Raw genomic sequence first — 11376 nt, 5'->3', positions numbered from 1 at the left:
ATAAAAGAAGCCCCAGGCAGGAGCTTCAGAATCAATCATCAACTAAGAACTTTCGACTGCTGGTCCCACTGCTCTACGTTCCTGCGACGCTAACAAAGCTCCGACAAAGTGCTTCTTCGTTTTTGGTTAATTTTCTTGTCGGTATTACTTTGTTTCATTAAGCATTTCCTGTATTCATTCTGTAATTATATTCGAATTGCTAGTGATTGCCCAACGAAAGTGGTCAAGGACCACGGGCCTTCGAGTAGGAGTCTTCACAGGCTCCGAACGAAGTAAAAAACAACTGTGTCTACTTTACTTTTCCGCTGCGCTAATACTCTATATTTTCGAATCGATATTCACCCCCCCCCCTCTATCGAACCTATCGGTCTTACAAATCTAAGATTGTGCTGTCCAAACTCGTCATATAGGGTAAGAGGGATCACTGTCCCTCTGGTCGTGTCTATCCTAAGGGTCGAAAAGATGTAGGTCAAAACATAATAGTAGGGCATATGGACTACATGGGATGTGACTGTACTAGATGCATAAATAATGTTCTGAAACATATGTAATGCTATGTCTATGTCTAAACGGTGACTCAAGGCATACAAAAGGAATGAATGCCATGGTCGCATCTTCCGGACGTCCCGAGATGAGATCGGCAAGATACAGGCTGTCAGGACTCTATACATCACATAGTCTTGAACCCTAAGAGAGATTGACTTGAACTCAGTCAAGCCAAGTGGTCTCTCCTCCCCGAAAAAGTACATATAGATGGTATCTAATGTAATATGGGAGTAGGGATTGCCAAATGGCAGATCCCTACTAGGGTAGCATAGAAAGGGACATGTAGATGCCCTAAGCTTTAAACTAGTGCGGATGAGTGAGGGGGTAAACTGGATGTCTGTCCCACCAACTCTGGTAGAATAGGTACTATCATCAACCCTCTCGAGGTTGTGATAGAACTGTACACATAAATCATGATTTACTGCATTACTGCAGTAAACTAGTCTACCTAGTTGGTAGTACTCTATCATCTGGACTGATGGGTGACAAAACTGATCAAAAAATGACCTTCTTAGATACCAAGGTTTGATGGTTTCAAATGTGTATCTAGCAAAGTTAATCTTATGTTGTTCTGAGAGGAATCTGGGATCCGTGGATGGGATTCTTGCCGGAGTAGGATCAACATTGCGACGTTTCCTATTTTTGGCAACATATAACTAGGAAAAAGTGCATAAAAATAACATATAAGGACAATAGGATGGTTTAAGATATACCTAGGAGGCATTGCAGGATAATTGAAGGAGTTTAGACGGGGAGAATCCGCATGAAGGCGCCTTGGATCGAAGAGATTTGGTGAAAAAATGACGAACAAAAAGTGTTCTGTTCGCTGGATATTTCGGCATTGAAGGTGCCTTCAAGCCCTTTTAGGGCGCCTTCAATACCGTGTTTAAGGCGCCTTAAACTTGGTCTGAGACACCTTGAGGTTTTCGGCGGGAATTTTCCCTCCGAGTGTCGAGGGCGCCTCCGATGGTATATTTGAGTTTTCTCCTTTTTTTTCTTCTTTTTTTAACTTTAATTTTGAGAGATGAACTTTCAGTTAATTTATTTTAAAAAATATTAAGTTAATTAAATTTGAAAAATATTAAGTTAATTAAATTTTGAAAAATATTAAATTAATTAAATTTGAAAAATATTAAGTTAATTAAATTTCAAAAATATTAAGTTAATTAAATTAAAAGGAATATTAATTTAACCGATTTTCAATTTAATTGAATTGAATTAATTTATTTTCAATTTAATTTAATTTAATCGAATTTCAATTTAATTTCAATTCTAATTCTTAATCATCTCACCCGATCTAAGTTTTTCAATCAGAGGATCCTATAATTTTGTGAGATGAATTAGGTTCAATTATAGGGTTTGGTTTAACTTTATGTTAGATTCAGGTTTAGCTTTGGACTCAACAAATAGGCATTCTTTGGATAAACTTTTGGGCTATGGTGAATCACTTGGACATCATTAAAGTAACCATGCCTTCGAGGTTTTTCAAATAGTCCTATCCACTGAACTTAGTACAAAACCTTAGTCTAACTAGTTAGGATTCATAAAGGGTAGCTTCGGTCAGTTCCACTTAGCCAAATGCACCAGGTCGAAGCCATATCTTCCTAGACATACATAGACTAAGCTTCCCTAATGTACTATCATCCAATACTTTACCAGTACCATGGGTCAAGTTAAACTTAGTCCTTTTTATTCTAGTCCTAATTACCCTGTCGGGTAGGTTGCGTTTAGTTACCCTGTTTGGAGGTGCCAGCTATTCTGGAGCCTCCATTTTTCCTTTTAACTTGTTTTTAAAGTTTTAATTATATTCCTTTTAATTTTATTTGTTAAGATAATTTTTATTTATTAATTTGTTAAGATAATTTTTTATTTATTAATTTGTTAAGATAATTTTTCTTTTTGCTCTCCCTATATCATAGCCTCGATAAGGTCTATCAAGGTAATGTACTTGATCCTTGGGAACCCAATACTTACCAAGTCCAACTTGATTGACCAAGTTGGACTTGGGTACCCATGTTTGGACTAGTTTACTATTTGGTCTATTGACTAAGGATAGATAGGATCGATATTTCTTCTTGGTTTTGAAACCTAGTCCAGTTCTATTGTAAACAGCTCTTTGTGTCCCAAGAATTAGGTCAAGGTTCTTGGACTGCAAAGAAAACCGTTCTAACGTCTTCTCCAAATCCTTAACCTGAGTTTTCATACTAGAATTTTCTTCCTCAAGTTTTTGGACTTGAGTTGAATTTTCAGTCTGAACTGGGTCAGGTAAGGTTATGGAGTTAGTTGCTTCTTTAAGGGAAGTTACTTCCTTTAGAAGCGACTTGATCCGAATTTTGGATTTAGCTACTTTATGCATTAAGTAATTAATTAAACTGTATAAACGGCATTTACTTACAGAGGAGTTTAGCCCTTCAGAAACAGATGCGGATCCGCGGCTTCTCTCAGACTCTGCTTCTGATTCGACCTCGCTTTCGGATTCGTTGGTGTAGTCCCTGGCCGTCAATGCGTGAAAGCTTGCCTGCTCGACTTCTTTGTCGTTAGATTCCTCGGAAGATGACTCATCCCAAGTTGCCTTCACGGCCTTTTTCCTCCTTGGTTTCTTTGGATCCTTTTGGTTCGGGCAGTTCGCCTTGATGTGCCCCTTCTGATTGCACCCATAGCAAGTCACCTCGAATTTGACCTTTGAGTTTGGTTGGGCTTCTTTGGACTGGATGACCTTTCTGACATCCTTTTTGTTGAAGCCCTTCTTTTTGTAGAGTTTCTTTACCAGGTTGACTATTTCGGTTGTGAGCTCGTCATCGTCGTCCGAATCTGTTTCTTCTTCTGACTCTGGTTCAATTCTGTGTTTTGTTCTTGATTCGCGCGCTCTGCCTATACCTGCAACCAAAGCCAACACTTTCTCGGCAGGGCGTGCATTAATCTGCTCATGAAGTTCAAATTCTGCAAAAAGTTCATCTAATTTAATGGTAGATAGATCCTTGGATACCTTGTAAGCGTCTACCGTTGATGCCCATAAGGTATTCCTCGGAAAGGCATTTAGAGAATACCTGATGATGTCCCGGTTATCTACCTTCTGTCCAATTGCATGAAGCCCGTTGAGTAGATCTTGTATCCGGGCGTGGAGTTGGGCAACCGTCTCACATTCCTGTAATTTAATATTAAATAATTTATTGAATATTAGGTCTCGTTTACTTACTTTGGTGTCGGACGTTCCTTCGTGAAGTTCGATGAGCTTCTCCCACAACTCCTTGGCACTGGTGAAGGGGCCGATGCGGTTAAGTTCTTCTTTTGATAGGCCACACTGGAGGGTGCAGGTCGCCTTGGCATTTGCTTCCACCTTCTTAATCAGTGACGTGTCTCAGTCCTCGTATAGTAGTGGCTTGCCAGCGCCATCAGTTGGTAGTTGGAGCCTGGTTTTGATGATCATCCAGACTTCAAAATGAGTCTGGAGATACGCCTCCATCCGACCCTTCCAGTAACCGAAGTCGTCTCCGGTGAATAGCGGGGGGCGAGCTGTACCGTAGCCTTCTTGAAGGGTCATTTTAGATCTAGTATGTAGAAGATAAACAACAAGAAAATTCCAGGACTTGATCCTGGATTAGTAATGCGGGAAGTATATGAAATGAAAAACGAACTCGGGTGGTGTTTCACCAACCTTGAGCAAGAAATCCGATTACGAAATAAACGGATTGGAAAACGGCAAGAATACCGATTCCGATCGACTCCAAAAAAAACATAAAATACCACGAAAGATGCTTGATTGGTGGTTGCACCAAATCAAAGCTACCCCGCTCTGATACCAATTGTTGGATCGACTCAACGCCTATTGTTCCCTCTACGGGGAGTGCGTCCTCACCTACTCCCCTAAGGAGAGATTACCTGGTGCCAGTCCGGTCCTCCATGTTGGTGCAACCTTAGGTCAAGGTTGACTTGGTTGACCTGACTCGAGTTGGTCAAGGGTGACCTGACTCGAGTTGTATTTTGATGTTTGACAATGTTTGACGAGAGTAGAAAAGTTGTATTCTGATGTGTTGACAAGAATACAAACTTGGTAGATTGTTGGTGCAACCGTAGGTCAAGGTTGATCTGGTTGACCTGAAAAGTCCAAGCAAGGAGCTTGGCACTGGAAAAGTCCAAGCAGGGAGCTTGGCACGCGAAAAGTCCAAGTATGGAGACTTGGCACGGGAAAAGTCCAAGTATGGAGACTTGGCACTGGAAAAGTCCTGGTGAGTGAAGTCAGGCAGTGGGAAAGTCCTAACTGGGATGTTAGGCAGTTGGAAAGTCCTGGTGAGTGAAGCCAGGTAGTGAGAAAGTCCTAACTGGGATGTTAGGCAGTTGGAAAGTCCTGGTGAGTGAAGGCAGGCAGTGAGAAAGTCCTAACTGGGATGTTAGGCAGTGTGGAAATCCTGGTGAGTGAAGCCGGGGAAGTCCTGAGTGTAGATTAGGAGAAAGTCCTAACTGGATGTTAGGCGGTTGGAAAGTCCCGGTGAGTGAAGCAAGGAGAAAGTCCTAACTGGATGTTAGGCAATGTGGAAATCCTGGTGAAGGTGAAAGTCCCGTGAGTGAAGCTGGGCAAGGAAAATCCAGATGGATCGGGATGATCGAACAGTGGAGAAGAGAAAGTCCAAGTGGGTCAAAGGGATTGACCGGACACTTGGTGGAGAGTCTTAGCGGTCAAGGGACTGACCGGATGCTAGCATGATGTACCAACAGTCAAAGTTGACCGGATGTTGGTTTAGGAGACTTGGGACTTGGTTTGGGCAAAACCAAGCTCGGATCGGTCCGCAGATCGATCCGATACGTTAGGTATCCGATCGATCCGGTGACCGATCGATAACAAAAAGGGTTCATGAGACATCCGATCGGTGCGAGACCGATCGGAAGAGTTGAGCAGAGATACGCCCACCTCTCGAGAGGTGGGATCGTCCGGGACCGATCGATCGGGCCCGATCGGTCCCCATGATCGATCAGCAGGCTGATCGGTCCACGGACCGATCAGTATGCACTCAGAGTGCTGCAACTGTCGATTCTGATCGGTCCGGGACCGATCAGCATAGAGCCTGATCGGTCCTCACGACCGATCAGACCCGCATCGATCGTGGTGATGCCGATCGGTCCACACCAGCCGCCGACACAACGGCTAGATTCTCGTCTTCTTTGCAGTGCGGTATAAGACCTCTACGGAGATGAAGAAGAAAATAACTCTCTTCCTCACGACATCGCGATTTGAGCTTTCGAGCTCCTCTTTCGAAGCTTCGCGTGAGCTTCGTGCTGGTTTTCTAGCTGCTGGCATCCGTGAAGCTGCTGCTTCATCAACGGACTCCAGACGAGAAGGCAAACTTGTTTGTTTTACATTCATATTGTTCTTACTCTTCTTTGTATCTCCTGTATTGCTTTTGCAAAAGATTGTGGCGAGGTTTCTCCACCCATAAGGAGTTCTTGTTAGCCGGTTTTCCGGGGACTCATCCACCGACGGATTGATAGGCTTCGTCCACCTTACGGACACGCCGAGGAGTAGGAGTTCATCTCCGAACCTCGTTATATGATTTGTCTTTCTTCTCCTATTTTCTTTCTACGTTGTATTTCCGCTGCACTAACCTAATCGTAGGAAGAAACGAGAAAGATTGGGGTCGGCTATTCACACCCCCCTCTCTAGCCGTACGAAGGATCCTAACAAGTGGTATCAGAACGAGGTCGCTTTTCATCGGATCAACACCCGTGGGAGCAAAGCTAGAGAATGGATCTCTATGGAGAAGACATCACCATTCCACCCTTCTACGAATGCGGTGACTTCGCGTATTGGAAGGTAAGGATGAAGTACTTTCTTATGACTAACATAATGAATTGGTTTTGTGTACAAGAAGGTTTTATTCCTCCGGTGGATAAGGAAGGAAAACCACTTGAGAAGAAGGAGTGGACAAGAGAACAAATTCACAAATCCGAAATCAATGAATAGGTAACGAGAATAATTGAATTTTCATTGCCTTCTAACATCTTGTGTAAGATAGGTTACAACAATGCCAAGGAATTATGGGATAACTTGGCCAAGTTCCATGAGGGAAGCTCGAATTCAAGCCATGAAGAGGAGCTAAGTGAGCCAAGTAGCTCACATCATGGAGGAGAGGAATTAGAAGTTGAGGGTTACTCAACATCTAAGGACGAAGAGGAGGAGAGTTCTTCTTCAAGTTCGGAGCAAGAAGAAGAAGCTTCTACCTCCGAAAGGGATGAAGAAGAGAGCTCGCATCCACCCTCAACCCTAGGTAACTCAAGCAATTTAAGTTCAATTAAATTACACATTATGTGCTTTGAGTGTAGGGAACATGGACATTACAAGAGTAAGTGTCCGAAGAGGGTAAGAAAGACTCCACCGGCACCAAAGGTCAAGGAAGCCGGAGTCCCAACACGCAAGGGCAAGGAGCACGTGGTGTGCTTCCAATGCAAGCGAAGGGGACATTATCGGAGCCAATGTCCGAGAGGGAGGCAATCTCACAAGGACAAGAGATCGAGCACATGTATAGGGGGAGCTAGGGCAAACCCTAAGGTAATCTCTAAGGCACATTCTTGCAATTCTAGTAGGATGCATGCTAGTAGCCTTATTGCTATTGTCAAGAATGATAAGCATGTTAATTATAGAAATCGATACACATGCTTAGGTGCCAAACATGTGAGCCTAGATAAGGATAACACTAGGAAAGCCAACCCTAGAATTAACTCATCTAAGGCTAAGGAAAATCTAGGTAGAAATCCCAAATCATCTAGACATATGCCTAGGAATACCTCAAAGAAAAATGACAAATTAACACTTGAGGTATTAGAGAGGGAAAATCAAGTCTTGAGGTCAAGACTTGATAATTTAGAAAAGGCTCTTAAAAACATGGAGAAGTCATCTCTAGGGTTTAAGAGTCAAAACCCAAGTCCAAGGACAAGAAAGGTTTGGGTCACAAACCTAAGTCCCAAGTGGTCAAGCCCACTTATCATAGTGTTCCATTCGATTATGGAACAAAACCTAGGGCTAGGAAGACCATTACCAAGGTCACAAGGGAAGTCACCCCTATAGTTGACCTTGATGAGACCCAAATGACCAAGGCTTTAAAGCCTAAGAGGGTCATTAGGAGGGTTGCTAGGGAAGTTATCCCTAGTGAATATTTAGTGAACCCAATGAGCTCTAATAGGTATTGGGTTCCTAGGAGCATCTTCTCTACCCCATAAATGGGTTAGAGAGTGTCAACTCCAATAAGAAGGGTAGTTAACCCAACTTTGAGGAATTGACACTCAAGGAGCATTTTCAAGGTTTTGTGAACCTTTGAAAATGAAATGGAATTATCATTTACTCCTTGGAAGAGTAAAATGTGCCATTATGGAAAAGAATGATTTTAATTGGCACAATTTGGGAAAATCTAGAGAACTCTCGAGGAAAAATGAAACATGCCAAGTTTTGAGGATAAATTTGATCTTTAAGTGGCATGAATTAATCTAGAGTTCAAGAAGTGTCAAAATTAGGATTTTGGCATTTTAGGGCAATCAAGGGTTAAATTCTAGGTTAGCAAAGTGGTTAAGGATACTTAGATAGGTAATCTAGGTATATTTATTTGTGCTAACTTGCCATGATTGGTTGCCATATGCCATGCCATGACATCATATTTATTTTATTATCATTTGAAATGTCATGATAATACTTAGGCTAGTTTATATGTCATGCTTTATTTAAGTTTTCAAACTTTATGCCATGACATCATGACATTGGCACATGTTATTATGTATGACATCATTATATGCCATGTCATCATCTTGCGCATTAATGATCAATGAAATTGATTTAAGGATGAAAAACATATTTTGATATTGAGATCAAATTTGTGTTTAGAAAATGCATGAGAACTTAGCCTAAGTTGACCTTAATCCATATCTCACATCAAATTGACTTGAATGTGGTTTGATACACCTTAGATGTGTGTGAGATATTAGGATCATGAGTTAGGATCAAGGTGCATAGTCCTTGTACCTAGATGACCCTAATTCAAGAAATTGAGGATCATAGGGAAAGCTTGTGTACAAGTCATGTACATCTAGCCCTAAGATTATGGTCCCAAATTCAAATGGTTTTAAAAGTATTTTAAAATTGATTTGAAAAACCTAGATGAAGTTTTCCTAGTGATAGCATTCATCATTGAACATTGTGATACAAAGTTGAGTTAAACTTGAACTATTTCAAAGTTTTTGAACTTTGTATCAAAATTGAAAAATGGAAGTTATTTTCATAGAAAACTATTTTTCCATGATAGTATATGCTATGAGGAATGTATCCTCAAAATTTCACAATTTTTCGAATTTTCTGGAATTTTCTAGGAGTTTCTGAATTTCGGGAAGGAAATTTCAGAAATCTGCCTATCAGAGTCTGGATCGGTCTGGGGACCGATCCAGGTAAGTCCTGATCGGTCTGTGGACCGATCCAGTGAAGCATGGATCGGTCTGCAGACCGATCCAGTGAGATCCAGAAAGCGTGGATCGGTCTGGGGACCGATCAGTGCGTGCCAGTTTCTGATTTTCAGCTGTTGGTCTGAAATTTCAGCTGGAAGTTGGGTTTTGTGGATTTCTAAAGTTTTGAAACTCTCCAAGACATTGTTGGTGCAATGGTCAAGGGGGAGTTTTACCTAATTGTCAAGGGGGAGTTGACTTTTAGGGGGAGTTTTTACTCCAAAATACTTTTGAGGATTAGTGATATGGGATTATCACTAAGTTGATTGTTGAGTTTAGTATCAAGGGGGAAATTAAGAGTTTCAATGAAAGGTATGGGACTTTCATTAGGAAGAAACTCTTGACCTTGATACCCTCCTTTTTCTTTTTGATGTGTGTCAAAAAGGGGAGAGCGTTCATTGGAGAATTATTGGAGAACCCAAGTTAGGTTATCGGGTTAACCTAAGCTAGGGGAAGAATGTTCAAGGAAGAACATTGGAATTCTTTTTGATGTGTGTCAAAAAGGGGGAGAATTATTGGAGAACCCAAGTTAGGTTATCGGGTTAACCTAAGGGGAGAATGTCCAGAGAATGTTCAAGGAAAGAACATTGGACATTGGAAGATGGTTGGAAAACCTAAGTTAGGTTATCGGGTTAACCTAACTTGATTTTGGATTTTGTCAAACATCAAAAAGGGGGAGATTGTTGGTGCAACCTTAGGTCAAGGTTGACTTGGTTGACCTGACTCGAGTTGGTCAAGGGTGACCTGAGTCGAGTTGTATTTTGATGTTTGACAATGTTTGACGAGAGTAGAAAAGTTGTATTCTGATGTGTTGACAAGAATACAAACTTGGGAGATTGTTGGTGCAACCGTAGGTCAAGGTTGATCTGGTTGACCTGAAAAGTCCAAGCAGGGAGCTTGGCACTGGAAAAGTCCAAGCAGGGAGCTTGGCACGCGAAAAGTCCAAGTATGGAGACTTGGCACGGGAAAAGTCCAAGTATGGAGACTTGGCACTGGAAAAGTCCTGGTGAGTGAAGCCAGGCAGTGGGAAAGTCCTAACTGGGATGTTAGGCAGTTGGAAAGTCCTGGTGAGTGAAGCCAGGCAGTGAGAAAGTCCTAACTGGGATGTTAGGCAGTTGGAAAGTCCTGGTGAGTGAAGCCAGGCAGTGAGAAAGTCCTAACTGGGATGTTAGGCGTGTGGAAATCCTGAGTGAGGCAGGTGAAAGTCCCGTGAGTGAAGCCGGGTAGGAGAAAGTCCTAACTGGATGTTAGGCGGTTGGAAAGTCCCGTGAGTGAAGCCAAGGAGAAAGTCCTAACTGGGATGTTAGGCAATGTGGAAATCCTGGTGAGTGAAGCCAGGTGAAAGTCCTGGTGAGTGAAGCCAGGCAAGGGAAAATCCAGATGGATCAGGGATGATCGGACATCTGGTGTAGAGAAAAGTCCAAGTGGGTCAAAGGAATTGACCGGACACTTGGTGGAGAGTCTTAGCAGGTCAAGGGACTGACCGGATGCTAAGCATGATGTACCAACAGGTCAAGGTTGACCGGATGTTGGTTTAGGAGACTTGGGACTTGGTTTAGGCAAAAACCAAGCTCTGGATCAGTCTGCAGATCGATCCAGCGATACGTTTGTGTATCTGATCGATCTGGTGACAGATCAGATAACAAACAGAAGGGTTCTGTGAGACATCTGATCGGTCTGGAGACCGATCAGAAGAGTTGAGCAGAGACACAGCCACCTCTCGTACAGAGAGGTGGGATCGGTCCGGGGACCGATCAGACTGGGGCCTGATCGGTCCCCATGACCGATCAGCAGGAAGCCTGATCGGTCCACGGGACCGATCAGGGTACGCACAGAGAGTTGGGAAACTCTCTGTGCTCTATTCTGATCGGTCCTCACGACCGATCAGACCAGTCCCAGACCGATCAGGGTGATGCCTGATCGGTCCACACACTAGCCGTTGCGACACAACGGCTAGATTCTGTGTCTTCTGTGTCTTCTTCGCAGGTGCAGGTATAAGACCTCTACAGGAGACGAAGAAGAAAATAACTCTCTTCCTCACGACACTGCGATTTGAGCTTTGCTGAGCTCCTCTTTGCTGAAGCTTCGCGTGAGCTTCGTGCTGTTTTTCTAGCTGCTGGCATCCGTGAAGCTGCTGCTTCATCAACGGACTCCAGACGAGAAGGCAAACTTGTTTGTTTTACATTCATATTGTTCTTGCTCTTCTTTGTATCTCCTGTATTGCTTTTGCAAAAGATTGTGGCGAGGTTTCTCCACCCATAAGGAGTTCTTGTTAGCCGGTTTTCCGGGGACTCATCCACCGACGGATTGATAGGCTTCGTCCACCTTACGGACACGCCGAGGAGTAGGAGTTCA

Source organism: Zingiber officinale, chromosome 1B (assembly GCF_018446385.1).
Source record: "Zingiber officinale cultivar Zhangliang chromosome 1B, Zo_v1.1, whole genome shotgun sequence".
Taxonomy (NCBI): Eukaryota; Viridiplantae; Streptophyta; class Magnoliopsida; order Zingiberales; family Zingiberaceae; genus Zingiber; species Zingiber officinale.
Note: the sequence above shows the minus strand (reverse complement) of the source record.